General features: G+C 33.1%; 1 protein-coding gene across 3 annotated transcripts in view; it reads left to right on the forward strand.

Annotated features, from left to right (window-relative positions):
* Positions 1-246: 246 nt before the first annotated feature.
* LOC129219691 (CYFIP-related Rac1 interactor B-like) overlaps positions 247-22,990 on the forward strand; it is a 60,483-nt gene continuing 37,739 nt past the window's right edge. For 2 of the 3 annotated variants that reach the window (XM_054853971.1, XM_054853973.1), the window contains exon 1: positions 247-410. The gene's annotated coding sequence lies outside the window, so the exon portion shown is untranslated. The remainder of the gene's footprint in view (positions 411-22,990) is intronic. The other variant, XM_054853972.1, reaches the window with a different exon arrangement.

Below are 22,990 nucleotides of genomic sequence, written 5' to 3' on the forward strand. Positions count from 1 at the left end.
TGAGGGAGAAAACGTCATCACCAGAATGGGCCGTTACTTACGTTGTAGGGCCCCCAGGATCGCACACCGGGCTAGGCACCGGTGTGCGACCGGTACCTATTTCTGAATGTTGCCGAGTCATCCGCGGCTGACCGGTTACTCCATGCGAACACACCCTACAATTTATCATTCGAAACCTCTATTCCAACGAAAGAGAAACTGTGACTTCTGCTACTGGAATCTGTCAAAATGTTTTTACGGGGAGGGAGATGAGACTGAACCGTTCATGGAGAGTATGCAATTTTTTTCGCGTGGTTGTTCTGTTTATGTTTAAAAAACTTTATGCATTTTTAAATGTTTAGTCAAAATGATGTACTTTTACGGGTGTGGATATTTTTGCGCAATTGAACAGCTGTGGGATCTACTAGTATGTATGTATTACATTTCATTTGATATTTTAAAATAATATTTCGTTTTCACATTTTACATTTTAGATTGCAGCCTAAATCTCTGGTTTAAGGCATTTTGATTCTATATATTAAAAATGAAACGCTTAGGCATTTTATACACATGTATACGAAGTGCCGGTTTTTTAATCCAAAACATGTGTTGTCTTGCTGTAAGAACGGGTTATACAAAATCTCACTGCATACATAATCCAGATTTTGTTCAGTTTTAGCACCGATTGTGCATTTATTCTGAACTCTTTAATTTAAGTTGCTTGTCTATTGTTAGTGAAATTGTCTTTGATCTTTCTTTATCATATTTTTTTAAAAGAAAATAAAGACAAAACTATAAAGTTGGAAACTTTGTAGTTGCATTTTTTTAGACTGAATTATATATAAATATACCATTATGTTTTAGTAGTGGTCTGCGGATTTTCAAATGGAGGTATACAAAACAAATTTTGACAATTAAATACCATATTACTTAACAGGAAGAGCCAGTGTTCTTTCCCCGGGCAGTATTTTTTTGGGAGCGGTAAATTCCCCCTATTTGTGTGTTTGTCTCATTGAAACTAGATGTAAAAACTTGAAAAAAGTTGTGTAAGGGCGGCAGTTTTGAGTTTTTTCCCTGGTTCAAAAGAAACGTAGATCTGGTACTGAAAAAAGTTTTTGCAAGTAAAAGTTTCCATAGGCTAAAATATTGTATGTAATTTCTTAGAATGGATTGGGTTTTGTATAACCATCTTTTAATGATGATTACAAAATAGTGAAGCATGATTTTTCTATAATAAAACTTGTCTTTTTTAATGTTGGTTTTTAAATTGGTCCCCGCAAAGTCCAATACACATTAATATATACCTATTATATGTTTTTTCCTTTATACGCTTTTTTCATACAGTCCCTTCAAAAACGTATGAATGGTGCTTCACTGTAATAATGTAAGAAAGAAAATAAACCTCAAACACTCAAAAAACCAGTGCGGAATAAACTTTAGTATAGCACTAAAAATCTTCGTCAAACTACAATCTTGTTGCGACATTTGGCCAAAGGCCATGGCACTTTCTGAAATCGCCACGAGCTTTTTGGTCTTTACTTACTGTCTTACGCTGATCTATTGATTGAAAAACATTTGACTTTAATAAGATGTGTGAAAGTAATCATTGTTAAATTACAAGAAAAAATTGCCTCTGTGGAAAATGAAAGAATGCTAATATTTTACTTTCAAGAATAACAAATTAATTTAATAAATGTGTGATTAAAGCAAAATTTGCCGCCCAAGGTAGCTGCCTACTCTGCCTATTGGGAAATTGGGCCCTGCATGCAGGGAAGTTAAATTATGTTACAGCTTGCATTATCAAAGTTAGTGTTTTCATGTGAGATATTGAACATAAAGAAATGCAAAAAATAAAAAGCATTGGAACAATAAATTTTTTAGTATACATTATTTTGTGCAAAAAAATTTCAATTTTTCCCATGTGGGGATAAACCTCTCCAGTAAAAAATCAAACTTCCCCTTCCCAAATTTCCAGAGGTTTTCTAGTCGTCACCATCTTTACACTTTGACTATATTTTTGAGGTGTATTCTGATATTTTATGCTATATAGAAATACGATTTCATGAGCATTGAAAATATCTTTGTCCATGATTTCTATTACTTTTCTGCGAATGTATTCATTATAATAAATCTTTATCTTGTATAGAAAATTGCTTTGTATCAAAGCGGCAAGCTTATACTGTATTCAATCTGAAATATAATAACATAACTTATCAGAAATGAATAAATGGAAAAAGAATGCTTATTAAGCTGTATGGTAGTGTAATAATTAACAGTCGTAAGAGCATAGTAAACCATGTTTTTTTGGATGCAGAAGTTATTTGCCCTTATGTACCCATTATTGAAATATAAGGTATTAAAGTCTGCCGAAATTGTAACGAAAATTGTCAAATTTAGCGATTTTTAGTGAGTAATGGAAGCACAGCTGATGGATGTTCTGCCACATGCAGATGCCTGCCTTTAGCTTCAATTTTCCTCAAGTTTTTTAAATTTGGCTCTTTTCCTTAAAATTTCGACAAACTTTAAGACCAAGGGTCTTTAGGGAATCAAAGATTTTTCTCTAGATCCTTTTGATTAAAAATCAAATAATTTGAAATTAAAAAAGATATATCTTTTGATACAACTAGATTTTTTGATACAACTAGAGGACCCGACAAACGTTGCTCTGTTCAAATTTTGTAAATTGAAAAGTTAAAAAATTTCAATAAACTATCAAGTGTTTGAATGGTTTTGTTGAAAAAAATAAATAAAAAGAAAATGTTTTAAGCTGCTTGGTGTTAGAATGCATATATTTATTACAACTTGATTTGTCTTATGCCCACTGAGCAGTTGTTTTATTAACTATTTTTTCTCGTATACTTGAAAGATCTTCGTAGATTGTATGGTTTGTTCCTTCAGCTATACTCAAAGAATAAAAATTGTCCTCAGATATTAAATGTATAAAACTAACTTCCCATCTAGAACAAATGGCACCGCTGCAACATCCCCCATGTGAAAAAGAATAAAACAAACAAAGAGATATCATTTCAAAAATGAATAAGGTAAATACAGTTCTCTGAATAAGCGAAAATCACTCACCCTCCCCCCCCCCCCCCAATGTAAAATAAACATTCTTCAACTAAAATGACTTAACACTTTAAAAACCAAAAACAATTCTTCCAATTTGAAATATTTCCCAAAATAACAAAGAATACGATAAATTACATTAACAGTAGCTTTAAAATGTAAACAATTGATCACTCAACTCTATTGTTTATGGCCAAAGTCACCAAACCACCACGTTACTGTAATCCAGCCAATCAGTGAGCGAAGCGAACTCCGATTGATTAGCGGTCTGATCTTTTGAACAAAAACTTTCAAAACTTCATACATTGCCTAATTTTTTTTTTCTACCAAAGGGCAGTTCTCAAAAGGTGTAAGCAAACAAAGACCTAAACTTTGAAGCTTTAACAACACCAAATAACTCTTATTTTAATCTACTCAAATATTTTTGAGTAAAATTTTACTATACTGTATAGAGACAAGAATGGACATAAATTATGGAAAAAATGCTTTTCAACTCCCCTTTAAAAAAAATTTTCTTTGCTAAAAAACATGATTTTGGACATTCGAGACGTTAACTGAGCAAATGTATCATCAAAAAATATTTAAAAAAAAAAAAAAAATTATTTCCATATGTTTCAAAAAAAATAAAAAAAATAAGGGCATGAATCTCAAACTGAATAATTTTTTGATAATATTTTCCACAAATTACAAAAGTTAAGACATTTTATTTTGTAAACGATTTTAGAAAGAAAGTAAGTTGGAAGTTTGATATGTCCAAAAGTTATGATCTGGACAAAGCTATTATTTAAAAATTAGGTATATGATTTATATGTTTTAAAGGTATTTTTTTAGACCCTCAAAATCAATTTTTAATCATTTTAAAGTGTTTTCATATGCTTTTATGCTGTATCTTAGAAGCAAGATCCTTTTTCGGAAACATGCATGCGAGATGTCCAAATAGCGTTACGATCTAGACGCCAATAATTCTGTCCATTTTTTCATTATTATAAATTGATCTACTGTCTTATAACCTTAATAAAAAAGGTTATTATAATTATGATTTCTTTAATCCATTGGTATTTTGCATAATTAGTACGTTATGCATTGAACATTACATAAGTAACAGTAGAAACACAAGTTTGCGATCGTAACGAATACATTTTAGTAAACAAAAAGGCGGCAGCTAATAGCTCTGCAACATTTCAAACATGGTTATGTTATTTTATTGGGAACTGATGTGATATACCCCACCCTTGGCGACTTTTTCCTGTTGGCGCCAAGAAAGCGATGTATGACGACATATGTCATACATCGTTCTTAGCGATGCTTTTTTAGCGCCAACAGGAAAAAATCAGATAAAAAAACATGATCAACGCACTTCAGAACACAATATATATAAAAACAACATAAAAGCACAACAAAAAACATCACGAATATATGCTTCAAAAATGTACAGGGCCGGGGTTTTTTGTAAACATATTAATATACAATGAAGTAAATTATTGTATTAATTACAAGTCGAAATTAATGCATTAATTTTTTTTTCATCATTTCTCCGGGATACGAGCCCTTGGTCTCATAGTACTTTCGTAATGAGACCTCGGCTCGCCGGCCCTGCCTCGGTCTCATTACGAAAGTACTATGAGACCTCTGGCTCGCCAGGATCCCTCCGTTATCCCTCCGACTGTTGATATACATTACAGTCGGAGTATGGTCACAGTTATGTATATTTTCATGGAGACACCCAAGGGTGGCTCCTTCCGTTCAGTGTACAATAATGACACAGTTTTAAGTGTGAAATATGCACCATTATTGTGCAGATTTATTAATAAAATTCAGCATTTTTAAGAGTACAACCAAAAGAACTTTCAATTGTTAACATAAAATTCAGTACCTAAAGGAGGCACGTTAATAGAATGTCTAAATAATTCGTAGCATCGATAAGAATTAACTTTTAGAACAAAATAACTGTACTATTTCTGTAAAATTAATTTACATACAGTAAAAATAAAGTTAAAAAGTACAAGAACCCCTCAAGGATTTGTAAAAACAAAGAATTTTGGAAGTGAGAGGTTTTTTTGAATTCTAAAATAAAGAACTTACCTTTTTATATGGTATAAATATTCACACTCAGTCTAAAACAATACATCATATGACAATGGCACGTTACAGATACACACCACGTTGGAGTTAACTTTTAATTAACCTTCAAGTTTGAAGAAACTGGCATTTTCTAATGTTTTTACTTCAAAACACAACTACTGAATTTAAACTAACACAAAATAAGCATTCCTGTAAGGTATATTGCACGAAACAACACCACGTATCTCTCCTGCGTGAAACCCAAACAACCCAAGTAAACAAGTTTGAACAGATCTGTAAGATTGCCTTCGGGTTGCTAAACACAGGTTAGTTTGGCCAGGTATGCCATGCATAAAAAATTATCGCCTCATTGGCGAGAAAAATATTTTAATTTTGTGCAAAAAAATCGAATGTCGCCAAATGGGGGGGTATATCACATCTGTACCTTTTATTGATATTTTGGATAAAATGTTTTCAAATTACTACAATTAATCGACATCTAAACTGCTATTAAATACTAGTGGTACCTGCACCGCTTTGCCTGTAGTAGAAAATTAAAAGGTCATTTGGTTCTCCTCTATATTTAAATATTGAATGATGATTTTCTCACCAATTTGCTATATTCAATTGCTTGCCCATGTTACTGTTCCATGTTATGATAATTTCGTAATTTAGTCGTCCAAAGTTGTAATAATTTGCTTGATAAAATTTTCTTAAAATTGGAATAGAAATAATACAAAATCGAATCCTCAAAAAATCATGTTGAGGTGTATACCCTCATGCTACAAACTAACTTTGTGCCAAATTTTATGAAAATCGGCCGAACGGTCTAGGCGCAATGCATGTCACAGAGATCCAGACAGACTTTCAGCTTTATTATTAGTAAAGAAATAGTTCTTAATGTTCTGATATTTAGGTGTTTCTCTTCTTTGCACAAAAATCGCCAAGCAAACCCTGTTAGGCGACAACTAACAGCGTACGATAAGCAAAGGGTTACCAGCAGGGAATTCCCGTTTTCGCCAGATGCGTCAGTTTTGGCGACTTTTATCACCTGCGCTCATATGAACAAATAAGGGAAAAAAAATCCAATAGAAATATCCTACGAAATCAAATTATGTACCTGAACATCGAAAAAAAAATAAATCAAAAATCTGTTCACTGATCACAACAGCATAACATGGGCATGGTTCCTTGCAGCTGTCGACACTGTCGGCCAGCGCCCTCTCAAAGAGTAAACTTACCCTGTCAGCTAGTAGGAATTTATAGAACTAAACTTACCCCGCCATCTATTAGGAAATCATAGAACTAAACAATTAATTAAACAATTAATTTGCAATTACAAATATTTTGGTCAATCTGATTCCAAAAAAAAAAAACCTATAGCCTTCCTTAGTAAGTGAACTATTCAACACAAAAAGAATTTTTCAATTCGAACCAGTAGTTCATGAGATTAGAGAGTTCAAACAAACAAAATCCTCAGCTTTATATTATTAGTATAGATATAAATCTTCCTGTTTCAATAACATTTTTTATTGCTGCTGCACTCTGGTTAGTCATAGCGTGATGTTATATAGCATACAGCCTTCCTCAATAAATGGACTATTCAACACAAAAAGAATTTTTCTATTCTATCCGTTAGTTCCTAAGATTAGGGTGTTCAAGCAAACAAACTCTTCAGCTTTATATTATTAGTTAATTAATAAGAAAAATAAGACAATGATGCGTATATATATATATATATATATATTACAAATCATTTTAACATTGTTTTGGATTTTCTCTGAAAAGTACCCCCGAGAATTGCCCCATGGCTGACTCGAACCAACGCCCAATGGATCGCGACATCCACATCTTCAGGTTGAGCCACCGTGGCTAGGCATATTCTGCATTCCAAGTATTCTATATTGTAATTAAATTTTCCCATTTTCATAACATTTTTTATTGCTGCTTCACTCCTATTAGTCATAGCGTGATGTTGTTAGCCTATAGCCTTCCTCAATGAATGGACTATTCAACACAAAAAGAATTTTTCAATTCGAACCAGTAGTTCATGAGATTAGCGAGTTCAAACAAACAAAATCCTCACCTTTATATTATTAGTATAGATATAAATCTTCCTGTTTCAATAGCATTTTTTATTGCTGCTGCACTCTGGTTAGTCATAGCGTGATGTTATATAGCATACAGCCTTCCTCAATAAATGGACAATTCAACACAAAAAGAATTTTTCTATTCTATCCGTTAGTTCCTAAGATTAGGGTGATCAAGCAAACAAACTCTTCAGCTTTATATTATTAGTTAATTAATAAGAAAAATAAGACAATGATGCATATATATATATATATATATATATATATATATATATATATATATATATATATATATATATATATATATATATATTACAAATCATTTTAACATTGTTTTGGATTTTCTCTGAAAAGTACCCTCGAGAATTGCCTCATGGCTGACTCGAACCAACGCCCAATGGATCGCAACATCCACATCTTCAGGTTGAGCCACTGTGGCTAGGCATATTCTGCATTCCAAGTATTCTATATTGTAATTAAATTTTCCCATTTTCATAACATTTTTTATTGCTGCTTCACTCCTATTAGTCATAGCGTGATGTTGTTAGCCTATAGCCTTCCTCAATGAATGGACTATTCAACACAAAAAGAATTTTTCAATTCGAACCAGTAGTTCCTGAGATTAGCGCGTTCAAACAAGCAAACTCTAACTGTTTTATATTATTATTATATATATTGCAGAATTTAAAAATAAATAAAATTTTCTTTGGAAAGTTCAAAAATTATGAACCTTACATTATGATGATGTCCAAAATCTGTTACCTGCTGGACAACTGTAGCCAAAATCTGTTATCTACAGACCGATCATTAAATTTGCCCCTTAATAATTTTTATAAATACCTGCTGTCTTTTTATGTTTGTATATGATGTTTTAGGTGTACTACTATGCAATAAAAACAAAATTTTGTCAAATTTTAAAATTTTAAAAATTGCTCAGAATTAACTTTTTTGCTCCTACCTTTTGAGAACTACCCCAAAGATAAAAAATCTTCCACTGCACTGATCTTTTGTGTACAGAACTACCCGGTTGTAATTTATCTGGAAGAAAATAAAATTTGTTTTGTCTTTAAATTCCACCATCTTTTCCTTTAAAAATGTGTACTGATTATTTGATAATCCTTAAAAGTATTCTTGCCATTGGTGCCAAAACTCAGATGGATTTGAGCCAAGAAACAAATGTTGCTAGGTTCGATACTTTCTGATAATTTGGTTAGGAAAGCCTAAATCACTGATCCGTTCACGTTGTTCAACTATGATGACAGAAGACACGTTTTGCGTGAACCTAGTAAAAGAAACCCGATTTCTTCCAGTACTTCACTTTAAAATATATCACAGGACCTAATATCGTTGCTTTCAAGAAATTAAGACTTCACTCTCTCTCTCTCTCTCTTTCTCTATGTTTTATCTATTCTCAATTGACATATTGCAGTAGGAAATTTCATTACAAAAAGCAGGCTTTCTTATTGTCCTTTGGCAACGGGTAACATGTTTATTTCAGTTCTCGCTCAACAATAAGTTAAAATAAATATTTATCATTTGGGAGATATAACCATCCAATGTTTTAATTAATTAATTAATTAACAAAAACGTTTCCAATTCGATCCGTCGTGACTCTAAACCATGCTTGGATCAACTTAATTACACACAAAAAATTTGATCAAAATCGGTCCAGTCGTTTGAAAGTCTTATGACTACAAACATCCGCACAGAAGAAATATAGTAAGATAAGGTACCTAGCGGGGAGGGGGGGGGGGGAGAGAATGTCATGGCACAAATTGCACCATTGAAATATTTAGGAAGGTGTTTTCCTTGAGCGGTTTTTTTAAGGGGGGAGGGGCACACCTAATGTATTAGTATCTATGTAACATATTTGGGGGAAAAAAGAAAAAAAAATTGATTTGTAAAATATTATGGAGGGAATAATGACTTACAAATAATGTGGACTTTGATGTGTGATTTTGAATTGTTAGTGCTGAAAAACAAGTGGGGGGGGGGCATTTTTTAAATGCTGACCACTAATACTTCTTCAATATCGTATATGATAAACAAACAAGACACATGCAATATACCAGACAGCCCAAAAATTACATCCTGAGACTGCCCTTTCGTTCATATTAGATCTTGATGACTTATTAGATAAACGTCGAACCGCACCACGCTGCGGACACTTGCTGGTGAGATAAATTCACTTTATGTACTAGTTTGTTGGCACTCTCAACTACAATGAGATGACGTCTACCTCCAGCTCGGTTATTCACTACTCTTGACTGAGGAGCTCTGATAAAAATTAAACTGCAGTCTCAAGATAGAACCTGGTTGTCTGGTATATTGCATGTAGTTCTGCCTTAGCTCTGGGTTAAGGTCAGTAACTTACTGCTGAATATGAGACACATTTCTTCAAATAGTTTCCTCAGTCAAGATACTGTCTACATATGTTTAATTGAATTGTTTATGAGTTATGAAGTTACTTTTGAGTAGGTGCTACACTATTTATCGATAAAGTAAATTAGTCAAATGTCCCACAACAGATTTTCTGTTTGGTCCTGATAAATATTTCTAAAGTAAGGAAAATGGCATTTGCTGATAAACATATTGAAAAGAACTTAAAACCAGATGTAATACATAAACCTCTTAATTCATTGTGAACTGATTTTAAGATTTCATATATTTATTAATACGGAAGAAGCCCAGTGGCTGAGTGGTAACACTTTGCTCTCCCACGCGACAGGCCCGGGGTTCCATTCTCGAGTCGGGCATGGTTGACTCAGCCGTTCATCCCTTCAGTGGGTCGATAAAATGAGTACCAAGCGTGCTTGGAAATCAAACATTGGAGGTTCCGCGCTAGTCTGACCTCCTAACCAGAACATCAGGAAAACGAAATTGGGCACAGTAGGCCTTGGCCCTCGGGCTATCGTGCCACAGGGTTTGGGGGTTATTAATACAGAAGAGAAATGCTGAATAGAGTTGTTTCAGTGCATTAAAAAATAGGAAGTTTTAATATAGAAACTTCGGATAGCAGCAATCCTATGATTGGATCACTTTTGCTTGGGCAACCTTATACCATTGGTTTTGTAATATATTTACTTACATCTTTTTATATAACTTACGTGGAAACTTGATGAGGATAAATTACTCGTTTTTGGGCACTTTTTAGCTTTTGGCAACCCTGCTTAGAGACCGGAAAAAGGTAGGCAACCTTGCATTAGCCTTTTATTTACAGCTTTTACTCTTCATTTATGACGACAATTTCCGGAAACTCGATGAGGGGTAAATTATCTCCCCCCTTTGAAAACCTTTTACCCCATGACAATCCTGATTAGGGACCCTTAAAAGTTAGAGAACCTTACTTAAGCTTTTTGTTTCCATCTTTTGGGCAATTCCATGGTGTCGGACGTAAAAAACGAAGAAAAATTTCTCAGTTTTAATTCCATTTACCAAACATAAACTGTTCCAAAATGATCAAATTTATTTACTAGATACTTACTACATCCCACTGAATAAAAAATCATGTTAGTTTTTTAAAATAGATCCCTAATGTATAAATTAAAAAAAATTAAAGTGTTGGTGTCGGACGTAAACACACAAATAGTAAATTTGATGGTTCACTTAAAAATTATTAAAAGTCTGTGAATTGACTTACATTTTAATTTTAAAAACAGCATAATTCTAAAGTGTACTTATGATTGAAGCAGATTTCACAGTTTTCAAATGATATTATAAAGAATAAAATTATTTAAAAAATATTTTTAGCTGGGTGTCGGACGTAAATTTTCGGTGTCGGACGTAAATATTTCATATTGAACGTAAACTATTGCTCTTAAATGTAAATACATAACAATGATTACAATAATGAATATGTAAATTATAGGTTACATATACTGAAACAAAATTTACCATGTAAATTCAAAAGTAGGGTTGATTGCGGGAAGTGGGACACTGGGGTAAGTGGGTCACCTACAAAATTGAAATAGCCATATGGTTTTTATACTATTTTACATTGATCATGTCACGATTCATCACAGTGATTAGTTTTGCATATATTTGGGTTATGTGGATTTTTTTTTCCTAGGTCAGAGAACTTAGTCAAAAAAAAAAAAAAAAAATTGAAAAATATTTTTTGGCGAGTTTAAGCAGCATTTTTCAAAGAAGTGTTTCCCGTTTAGCATTTATTTATTTATGATCATTAAACATTCATGTACAGTTTAACTTAAAGTGCATACTGCAATCAGAATTTTTGAGTAAAATATTATTAAAAACTGTTTTAGAGGAGGGCCCCACTTACCCCAGAAAATTTTGCTATAAGAGGTCTCCACACTATGGGGCAAGTGGTTCCTCTCAAAACAGTGAGGATTTGAAAATCAAAAGCAACTCTGATGAAATATTTGTATTAGTGAAATACAGGACAACTGTGATGACTTAGTAGGAATTGATAGTTCAGCTACAAAAGCTGGTGATTAGTTATTTGTGAAACTTACCTGAAAGAAAACCATCAAGATTTATTGGGTTGAATGTTGATAATGGTTCTTCCTTAGTCAACTTTACATAGACGCAGTCATTTAGTGTTTCCAATTTCTTTTTCCACCTATAAATTTGCCAACTTTGCCAAAATTGATCTTAATCAACTGTATTACGTTCATTGAACACACCTTTTCTCAGAAAGGGTCCTACTTACCCCTATCAACCCTAAATGCATATACAATAAATTCACTAAGTTGTTTTTTATGCATGTTTCACTTTAACTTTGAAATTAAAGGCAAAAAAAAAAAAAAAAAAAGAAGGAGAAACACAGTTGAAAACATATGTTGTTTAAAGGAACGTAACCGTGTCGGACTAAATGGTGTCGGACGTAAAAAATGTACCGACGGTGTACGTCCGACACCTAGATTTTAGTAAAAAATATTCACTTGTTACAAAATGAAAATAGGTTACATCAAAGAGATTGAAATTCTTACTTTGTACCCAAAAATACATGTAAGTAGCTTTAAAATTATTGGCTCAGCATAATTAACTGCGCATTTTGGTGTCGGACGTAAAACACTTAATGTACCCCAGAGGAATTCTTTTACAAATCAAAATGAATTATATTTTCACACATTTTTGCAACATCACCAGCAACACATTGTTTCTTTAAATGGTTATTCATCTCAATTCATAATATTAGTATGTATTTTTTGGAAAAAACAGAATTTCTTCAAGAGTCACCAAATATGGTTTGAAAGTACTCAAGATGTTAACCTCCTGTAACTTATTTATAACTGAAGTGATCAAATTTTAGACAGGCATTTCAAAATATACAACTCTTTACCTTTAAAATGACACCTCATTTGTTTAGAAATTTTAATTTTGAAAATTTGATCATCTGGTTGACCTTATCATGGAATTGCCCTTTTACTCTTCAGTTATGATAACAATTTTAGGAAACTCATTGAAGGTAAATTGCTCGTTTTAGGCACCTTTCAACCTCTGCCAATCTTGATTAGTTCACATGAAAGAGGTAGAAATTCTTACTTTCGCGTTTTATATACAACTTTTACTCTTCATCTGTGTTAACAATTTCTGGAAACTCAATGAGGGTAGGTCAAGCCTAGTGGGATCTCAGATTATAAATTACTTGATGATTAATAAAAAAAATTAAAAGTAAAATCTTGTAATTTAATTTCGATTTTCTTTAAAAAAATATTTCAATTAAAACCCTTCAAATAAAATGGCAAGTTCTGAAGTTTTTTCCCCAATCCTAATGTATTCCTCATTTTTTTACAATACAAACACAAATAATGAAACTATTCTTTTATGACGTCTCAATAATAAAGACATTTTACTATTAAATAAATAATGTTTATTTATTCTTCCATCATTCATACATCATTCTTTTATTATATTGGGATTAAAAAAATTCTTTAAAAGGTTAAAATTTCACATTAAATTTTTTCTATAGGAGCACAGAATTACACAATACTTTCTGCTTTCAAAATTTTATTAATCTTTTTACTTCCTTTTACAAACGAGCTGATGTTTGCATCACATGACTTCCTTTTACACCAATTTAATGTTATTTCCCCATTATTGGCAATTTTAATTTGATTCAATAGTTTACTCTCTAAATATCACGAACAGTGGCCAAATTGAAATCGGATTTAAAAAAAAAAATCGCCAAGTTGGCGACAAAACTTGGCGACCAAAAGACTGGCGATGTATCGCCGTGTGCGCCAAATGATAACACCACTTGAGTTTGCATCGAAGTTAATATTGATTTCCCCCCAAAATGGGCAAAAGAACCCTTTAGAAACACCCAAATGCAACCAAAAGGGAAGTGCACAACTAGACCCCTCTAGGAGTCTATGTACCAAATTTCAACTTTCTAGGACATACCGTTCTTGAGTTATGCTACATACATACGCATATACACACATACATACGTACGTATATACTTCACGAGAAAACTCGTTGTAATTAACTCGGAAATCGTAAATTAGGTCGATTTTTGAGTGAAATTTTTTTCGCGAATACAATACTTCCTTTTTTTGTAAAAGGAAGTATAGTATTTGCGAAAAAAATTTCACTCAAAATCGGCCTTGATTTCCATTTTGCTCGCCCCCGAATGAATATTGAATTTTTTTTTCTACCCGACCACACGTGGATATATGCCTAAGAACGTATAGACACCCGAAATATCCATTTTTACAATCCCCGAGTTAATTACAACGAGTTTTCTCCTGACGTCTGTATGTGCGTTGGTGCTTATGTGTGTCGCATAGCTCAAAAACGGTATGTCCTAGAAAGTTGAAATTTGGTACGTGAACTCCTAGTGGGGTCTAGTTGTGCACCTTCCATTTTGGTGGCATTCGGGTGTTTCTAAAGGGGTCTTTTGCCCTTTTTGAGGGGGAAATCATCGTTAATTTCGATGTAAATTCAAATGGTGTTATAATTTGTTGGACACTTGGCGATATATCGCCAGTCTTTTGGTCGCCAAGTTTTGTCGCCAACCTAACGAAAAATTTGGTGGTTTTTTTTGTTTTGTTTTGTTTTTTATTTTAAATTTGGTTTCAAACTGGCCACTGTTGGTGATATTTAGAGAGTAAACTATTGAATCACATTAAAATGGCCAATAATGGGGAAATGACAGTAAATTGGAGTAAAAGGAAGTCATGTGATGCGCACATCAGCTCGTTTTTTTTCTTGCTCTAACTGCATCGTCTGTCGTGGATGTCGAAAAGTGTGCGAAGATTTTTTTTTTACTTCCTTTTACAAACGAGCTGATTTGTGCATCACATGACTTCCTTTTACTCCAACTCAATGTCATTTCCCCATTATTGGCAATTTTAATGTGATTCAATAGTTTACTCTCTAAATATCACCAACAGTGGCCAATTTGAAACAAATAAAAAAAAATCGCCAAATTTGTCACCGAGTTAACGACAAAACTTGGCGACCAAAAGGCTGCCGATGTATCCCCAAGTGTCCGACAAATTATAACACCACTTAAGTTTATATCGAAATTAATAATGATTTCCGCCCAAAAAGGGGCAAAAAAAAAAAAAAAAAGAAAAAAAGAAAAAAAAAAAAACCTTTAGAAACACCCGAATGCAACCAAAAGGAGAGGTGCACAACTAGACCTCACTAGGAGTCTACGTACCAAATTTCAACTTTCTAGGACATACCGTTCTTGAGTTATGCGACATACATACGCACATACATACGTACATACAGACGTCACGAGAAAACGCGTTGTAATTAACTCGGGAAACGTCAAAATGGATATTTCGGGAGTCTGTACGTTCTTAAATACATATGTACGTGTGGTCGGGTCGAAAATAAAACTCAGCATTCATTTGGGGGTGAGCAAAATGGAAATTAAGGCCGATTTTTGAGTGAAATTTTTTTTCGCGAATTCAATATTTCCTTTTTTGTAAAAGGAAGTATTGTATTCGCGAAAGAATTTTCACTCAAAATCGGCCTTAATTTCCATTTTGCTCGCCCCGAATGAATATTGAAATTTTTTTTTCTACCCGACCTCACGTGGATATATGCCTAAGAACATATAGACACCCGAAATATCCATTTTTACGATCCCCTTGATAATAAACGAGTTTTTTCTTGTCGTCTGTATGTACGTTTGCATGTGTGTATGTAATGTACGTATGTATCTCGCGTAACTCAAAAACGGTATGTCCTAGAAAGTTGAAATTTAATACGTAGACTCCTAGTGGGGTCTAGTTATGCACCTTCCCTTTCAGTTGCATTCAGACGTTCCTAAGTGGGTCTTTTACACCTTTTTGGGGTAAAATCAGTGCTAATTTCAATGCAAACTCAAGTGCTGTTATAATTTTGCAAACACTTGGCAATAAATCGCCAAGCTTTTGATCGCCAAGTTTTGTGGCCAACTTGTTGACAAATTTGTTTTTTTTTTTTTTTTTGAAATTCGTTTTAATTTGGCCATATTTAGAGAATTAACAATTGAATCACATTAAAACTGCCAATATTGGGAAAATTTATCTGTATAAAACGTTTTCTTTGCTTTGATTCGCAACAAACTTGGGGTGAAAGCATTTAAAGCAGGGTTGGCCGGATTGGACCCAATTGGGTTGGACCCAATGGGTTTTTTTTTTTTAAAAACCCATTTTAAAAAAACATTATTTAGCCCACTTTTGGATTTTTTAAAATTTTCTGAGAAGTTTTTAAAAAAAAATAATAAATTTATATACTTTCACAATTTAAACTTCTTTTTTATTTGTTCTTCATCACAGACAATGGACATAAAAAATGAGTTTTGAACTTTAATAGTATTTCTTAACTCTTAACGGCATTAAAAAAAAATACTTCAAAGATTTTAAATAAATATATTTAACTTTTTTCTTTAACTGGTCTATAAATAACTCAAATTATCTTGACTAAGTCCTGTCACATCTGATTTTCTCAATATTTGTAGATTGTACAGAGGAAACTCTAGCTAAAAGGCTTTCATGTGAATTATTTTCTGCAAACCAACACGTCACAAATCTCGACTAAACAAGGTATATTTTTTTAGAAATTAACAGGTTTTACAAACGGTTGGCCAGAAAACAGAATAGAATATGCAGTATTTTCATTCTCTTGCGAAAAAAGTTGAATATTTCTTACTCTGTACACAGAAATAGAAAAACAGGAAGAATAAAATTCAAAGAAATGTCTTGATTAATCTTGAATTCAGTAAAAAGGAATTTAAACTACTTGAGGTTCTACAGTTGTTTTGCATAACAAAATGAAATACAATAAAGTAAGATGGAAAAAAAATGTAGTAATTGAAAACGAACAATAGATTTTATCACTCAAGAAGTAACTTTGCCCTACCTGTTGGTAATCATGGAAACTAAAAAATCTGAAACTTCACCATTCTTGGGTTTTATGATCTTTTATACTTTTCTTCAGAAAATGCTGAATTTTAACTAGTTTTCCAGCTTTTTTTACCCCAAGACAATTTTTGTGCTTTGACCATATACTCACGCAACAATATGCTACAAGCACCCCACATTTTCCCTAAAAAAAAAAAAAAAAAAAAAAAAAAAAAAAAAAAAAAAAAAAAACCCACTTAAAAAAAAAAAAAAGCTTTAGTTGGACTTTTTTGGGTTTTATTTTAAAAAACCCTGGGTCCATGGGCTTTTTTTTTAAAACCAAGGGTTTTTGCCAACCCTGATTTAAAGTGCTTCTTTTCTTACTCTGAGGCACTATTATCATTAAATTGGAGTAAAAGGAAATCATGTGATGCACACATCAGCTCGTTTCTTCGTCATTTAAACATAGTTTAGATTTATCTACACACAGACATTATTTATATCTAAATTTTTAGTAATGAAGCAAATTTGGAAGTAAACTGAAGTTAGAGCTGAAATATGCTTTTTAGGCTTTTGAAATGTGAAAGAGATGCAGCACAAAGGTATTTATTTATCATAAATGGTATATGCCTTACATTTATGTATTTAATAAGAAAAGTTGTATTGATTTAAAAAAGAAAAGAAAAACTATTCAGCAAATTTAAATCACATTTAAAAAAAGTTTGTAAATTTTTAATATGTAATTTATCTCTAAAGTTTTGTTGGTTTCTTCTCATTGATTCAATTTTACACCTTCCAATCATATGTAAAATTTATGAAAACACTAGAGGACCCGACAGACGTTGTTCTGTTCAAACTTTGGAAATTGAAAAGTTAAAAAAGTTCAATAAACTATCAAGTGTTTTAACTGTTTTGTTGAAAAAAATAAGTAAAAAGAAAATGTTTTAAGCTACTTGGTGTCAGAATGCGTATATTTATTACAACTTGATTTTTCTAATGCCCACTGAGCAGTTGTTTTACTAACTATTTTTTTCTCCCGTATTTGATGGTTTGTTTCTTCAGCCCTACTCAAAGGCTAAAAAGCGTCCTCAGATATTAAGTGTAAAAAAGTAACTACCCATTCTAGAACAAACGGGAAATCCCGCTGCAATATCCCCCATATGAAAAAGAGTAACACAATCGAAAGGATATCGTTTAGAAAAATGATAAAAATAAAACAGTTCCCTGAATATGCGAAAATTACCAAAGGAAAACCAAAAGCACCGATTCGGTCACATGGTTCAACTACGACGACAGAACACACGTTTTGCTTGAACCTTCCAGTATTTTTTTTTCAAATATATCTCGGAACCTAAAATCGTTGCTTTTAAGAAATGAAGGCTTCACTCTCCCTCTCTGTACGTTTTATCTACTCTGAACTGACATATCACAATGGGAAATTTCATCACAAAAAGCAGAACTGCCTTTCTTATTGTCCTTTGGCAACGGGTTAAATATTTATTTCAGTTCTCGCTCAACAATAGGTTAAAATGAATATTAACCATTTGGGAGAAATAACCATCCAATGTTTAAACTAATTAATTAATTAACAAAAACGTTTCCAATTCGATCCATCACGCTTCGAAACCATGCTTGCTACAACTTAATTGCACACAAAAAATTTGATCAAAATCGGTCCAGCCGTTTAAAAGCCTTATGGTGACAAACGTCCGCACAGAAGATTTTTATATATTAAGATTAGGCGGAAAACGATTTAGTTTTTAAAAATAACCGTTAAAAAAAAAAAAAAAAAAAAAAAAAAAACCCAAACTGCCCTGAATTTAATGGAAATATTTTTTTCTGGGAGGGAGGGGTCATCCTAACACGTGTTTTAATTGCATACTTTTTTCTTCAGGGGAATCACGGATTGGTGAGCAAGGATTTAGACACTATGGTAAAAACCATGGTAAATACATCATGGTTTTACACCGTCCTGTCCAAAACGGTCCGAAAGTGTTTAAAACTATTTTTAGAAAAACTGTATTTTGGGGGGGGGGGAATCAAAAACAGAGTAAAATGAATTATTGAATGAACTATTAAATATTTAATGTGAACATTTATAACTTATTTTTCAACTGATTCTAATCTAGTTACATAATACTTGAATTCTTCATCAAAAATTTGTATGCTTGAGTTTTTTTCTTTTGTCATAATAGAGTAACCAAATTTTGCGATATTTTTGCATGTGTGCAAATGAAATTTTGTTCAAAATTTAGTGCAAATAATGATTGAAAAGCTCTGAAAAATTTGAGAGTCTTTTACAGCTTTGTGACAATTTTCTTCTCTTGAATACGGTGCCATTTCATGATCTAAAACTAAATTACTCTCAAACTTCTTTTCGAAAATGCCAGCAATAGAGGGCCCACGTCCTTAAAGGGCCCAACGGCCCATGAAATCGAAAAAAAAAAAAAAACTTGCACTAAGACTTATTAACGGTGCAAATATACACTGCTGGCCTCTGGGGGGGGGGGGAGGCTGTTAGCAATACTGAGGAGTTGTTAGCAAATTTTTGAAGTAAAATATTTTTTAAATGAACATTTTTGGAGAAAAATATACTCAAATACTCTAATTGAAACTTATTTATATTTATGCATTACGAATATTGCAGTGAATATACGAATTGATTAGATTACACCCCTTTAGCTTTAGCATATCTTTGGACAGCTTAAGACAGTTTCGGATACTTTTGGATGGTAAAAACCACCAGTCCTGTCCTAAACCAGTTTCGGACAGTTCAAAACCCAACCCTGTATCCTAAGTATTTCAATTAAATTCTTTATTCTTTGCTTAGGAACAAGAGTGTCCACATTGAGTGATTGTAGCGCAAAATGCGCCATCAAAATTTTTGGGGGGTAATTTTTTAATTTTTTAAAAATATTTATTTATTTAAATTTATTCATTAATTTATTTTTAATTTCAATTATTAATTTAATTTAATTTTATTTTATTAATATTTTATTTCATTTATTTATTTAGTTTGTGTGTATGTCGTTAAAAGTCATAACTATTCTAGTAAAATATAATAATAATAAAAATTAAAAATAAATAAGTTCATAAATATAAAATATTTTTTAAAAATATTTTATTTTTAAAAGAATTATACATTATAATATTATTTTTAATAACCCGTTCTTGGTGATATTTTTTTTTATTCACAGCTTTTTTTTTTTTTTTTTGGCAATATTTTTCGTATTGCATAGTTGCCAGTTATTACTTTATTATATAATTTATACACTCAAGTATGGTGATTTTCACTTTCACTGATTTTAAAACGTTTTTTAATTGGATGCTTTTTTTTCGGAATGGTTAGTTTTGACGAACAGTTACACATTCCAATTAACGAAACAGAATCTTTTTTATTTCGGAGTGAGAAGGGAAATTACGATGCGCTCGAGGAGCTTTTTTCTAACTCTGTAGCACACGAACACAGCCATGGGGGTACAGCTAGCTTTTAACTATAATATCTCCTTGATTATTGGTAAAATGTTTGAACTTTTTTTGTGCTTTTTTACTTTTCAATAGAGATTATTTCCCTTAATGCAATGTGTTGGAGTTAGAAACCATATAAAAAGTTAATTTCGTTCCCCCCCCCCCTGCTTCAAACTTTTAACATTGTAACTCCCATTTTTAACATTTTTTTTTTTTTTTGTAGTAATTGGAAGTATACATCTAGGGCTAGTGGTTGCGAAAAAGGAGATCTTGCGGGTAAATGGGACTCGCTGTATATTCTAACTAATTTCAATCTGGGGCGCCCCGAATTTTAAATTTTTGGGAGGGCAGAAATCCTAACCTTACCGATTGAAACTCCAAATTTTGCCGAATCATCAGGCAAAATTTGCCGAATAAGGAAATTTTTTTAGGTCACGCGGTCACGGTCACAGTGACCTCCCATTTCAATGTCGTTCTTCATTCTGACAAGCTTGTTAAATAAAAATGTGCAAATGCTGGAATCTTTTTCAGGCATTAACTTCAACTAATTATAGAAGCATTCAACATAATTTCCAGGGAACTTAGTGACAAAGCAATACAGTCAACCCTCGTTTATCGCGGTTAATTCGTTCCAGTCTTTACCGCGATAACTGAATTTCCGCGAAGTAGAAGTCTGTATATATTTTTCTAATTAGAGCGCATAAAACTTACAGCAATTTAAATAGGCTTGTATCATAGTTAGAGCCCCTAGACATGAAACAGCACCCTTAGCCACCATTACATTTGTATAACTTAATATATTGCACAAAATGAGAAAATTAGATTTGTTAGATGTAATAGATATCACATTGTTAATTATTGGGAAATAAACTACACACACACACACACGCAGTTCTTATACACTTCTACTATTCTGTGAAAAATCTCAACTTGTTCGATGAAGAATCAATTGCCCGTTAGTGACCGTAGGTGTCCCCGTCTTCCTCTACATTTACGTGTACAACCTAAAAAGCTAGTACATTGTTGAACACCATTTACAGATGTATTTATCCCCTAGCAATAATACAGTAATTTATACTTTCCAGATAGTGCTTAACGGTTAAAATGATATAGCGATTCAATACACTTTCTTCGGCGATTTTATACCTCCACTCTCTCAACTAGTACAACTAGCCCCTCAGATCTTACTTAAAAGCTTACCTTACTTAAAAGACATATACTTTGTTATAGTTTTTTGTTGAAAAAGGTTTACACGAGCGTATAAAAAAGGCTAACTACTATATTTGAAAAAAAAAAAAAGAAAGAAAAAACCGCGATGTAGTGAAGCCGCGAAAGTCGAAGCGCGAAGTAGCGAGGGACGACTGTAATCACATTCCACGTCTTTCATTAGAGGGTTTTCAATTGCTTCAAAGTACTTGGAAGATGCCGTCCTGATGGCCATTCTCTGCAATTTGACTTGACACACTCCTACCATGGTTTTTCTTCTTAACGTTATGTTATCCTGTTGCTGTAGTTTTTTGCGCGGACGGAATGATTTTTTGTGCATCCTTTACTGAGCTAATTGAGGTAACTAATGTTACCCGCTGACCTGTGACAGCCAATGAGACGCTGCTAATTACTTGCTGGATCGGTGTTAAAAGAACAAAGTGCTTCTTCACCCGGAACGAATCCCCCTATTTTTATTGTTAGAGGCTTTATGTCGACATTCATACTTTTCTCTTTGCTTTGCCTTTTTCTTTTTTAACTTCCTTAATTTGGTTCTATTCAAAAACAGCTGATTTAGAAATGCTGGCTTTAGAACGTTCCCTGTCTGTTGTGGAGTTGGATGGGCTTTGTACTTGACGGGATTACCTTGAAAGTAACTGTCTTTTAACGCGCCATTTTAAGAAGAAATCGTGAAATCTGAATTTACATGTAAACGTTACTTGACGCCCCCTCCCTCAGTTCTTTTTTTTTTCTGAGAGAGATTATATCAAACAAAAGTTTGGACTTTGTAAATGCGTGTCATAAAAAAAAAAGAAAAAGAAAAAGAAAAAAACAATTTACGTGAATATCTTTAAGCACTTTTATGTGAATATTTCCGGTGAATCTTTTGTTTTGAAGCATGTTGCAGAATTTCCAGGCGGGGGAAAAAACCCCTATTTGTCCTCTGCATGTGGGAGGCAATAGCATGTTTTAATAGCAAGCTTCTTTTAGGTTGTCAATGTAAAAACGTTTCTGATCACACTCTTGTGACCATTTGGTGAAATGAATGGTCCAACTTTCAGCCAAGTAGTTTTTTGCACTGTTGTTTCATTTCACTGTAACAGTAGTGGGAAATAAATCAACTTTAGAACTTGACCAGGCGTCGCGTCGGCCTCCCTTGTCTAGTGGTCAAAGAAAGTCTGACTGTGATGTGGAGGTCCTGATACGAATCCCGGCCCGGGCGTGGTTGCACTTTCTCTCTTCTGTTTCTGTTCACTCTTTGTGTGAATGTGTTGTTATGCTGTGAATAGTTGCTTACCCTATAAACGGGTCGTTATGGCATGTGTTTATTGTTGAAGTCGGATTCACACCAAATTACGGTACAGTTAGAAAAGTGAAGCAGCGCACCCGAAATTGCCAGCCTAGCTGGCACAAGACAACAACTTGACCAGACTACACTTTCCGTCTGACAGCCGTTTTATACTTAGCCCTTTGCCTTGCTCTTGAAGTACTGTCTGGCTATAATTTATGACTTTCGATGGGCGATGGAGGAAACGATTCCATTTGTTAAAATAGGGCTGAGGATCTAAGGAAGCAGTTTTGCTTTACAAATAACGGTTAATTGGAGTTGTGAAAATAAATGAATTTCTCCTCTGTCAACTGAATTTATCCAAGATCTTATTATCAGAGCAGGGGCGCAGCGAGGGGGTCACCCTCCCCGAACCTTTAATTACCAATCCTAGGCGACTATTACCAATCATAGTATGGTAATTTATTTTCATGTAAAGACTACCATGACCTTCCCGTCTGTGGTTAAATTTTGGCTGCGCTAGT

This window comes from Uloborus diversus, chromosome 4, assembly GCF_026930045.1.
Source record: "Uloborus diversus isolate 005 chromosome 4, Udiv.v.3.1, whole genome shotgun sequence".
Classification (NCBI taxonomy): domain Eukaryota; kingdom Metazoa; phylum Arthropoda; class Arachnida; order Araneae; family Uloboridae; genus Uloborus; species Uloborus diversus.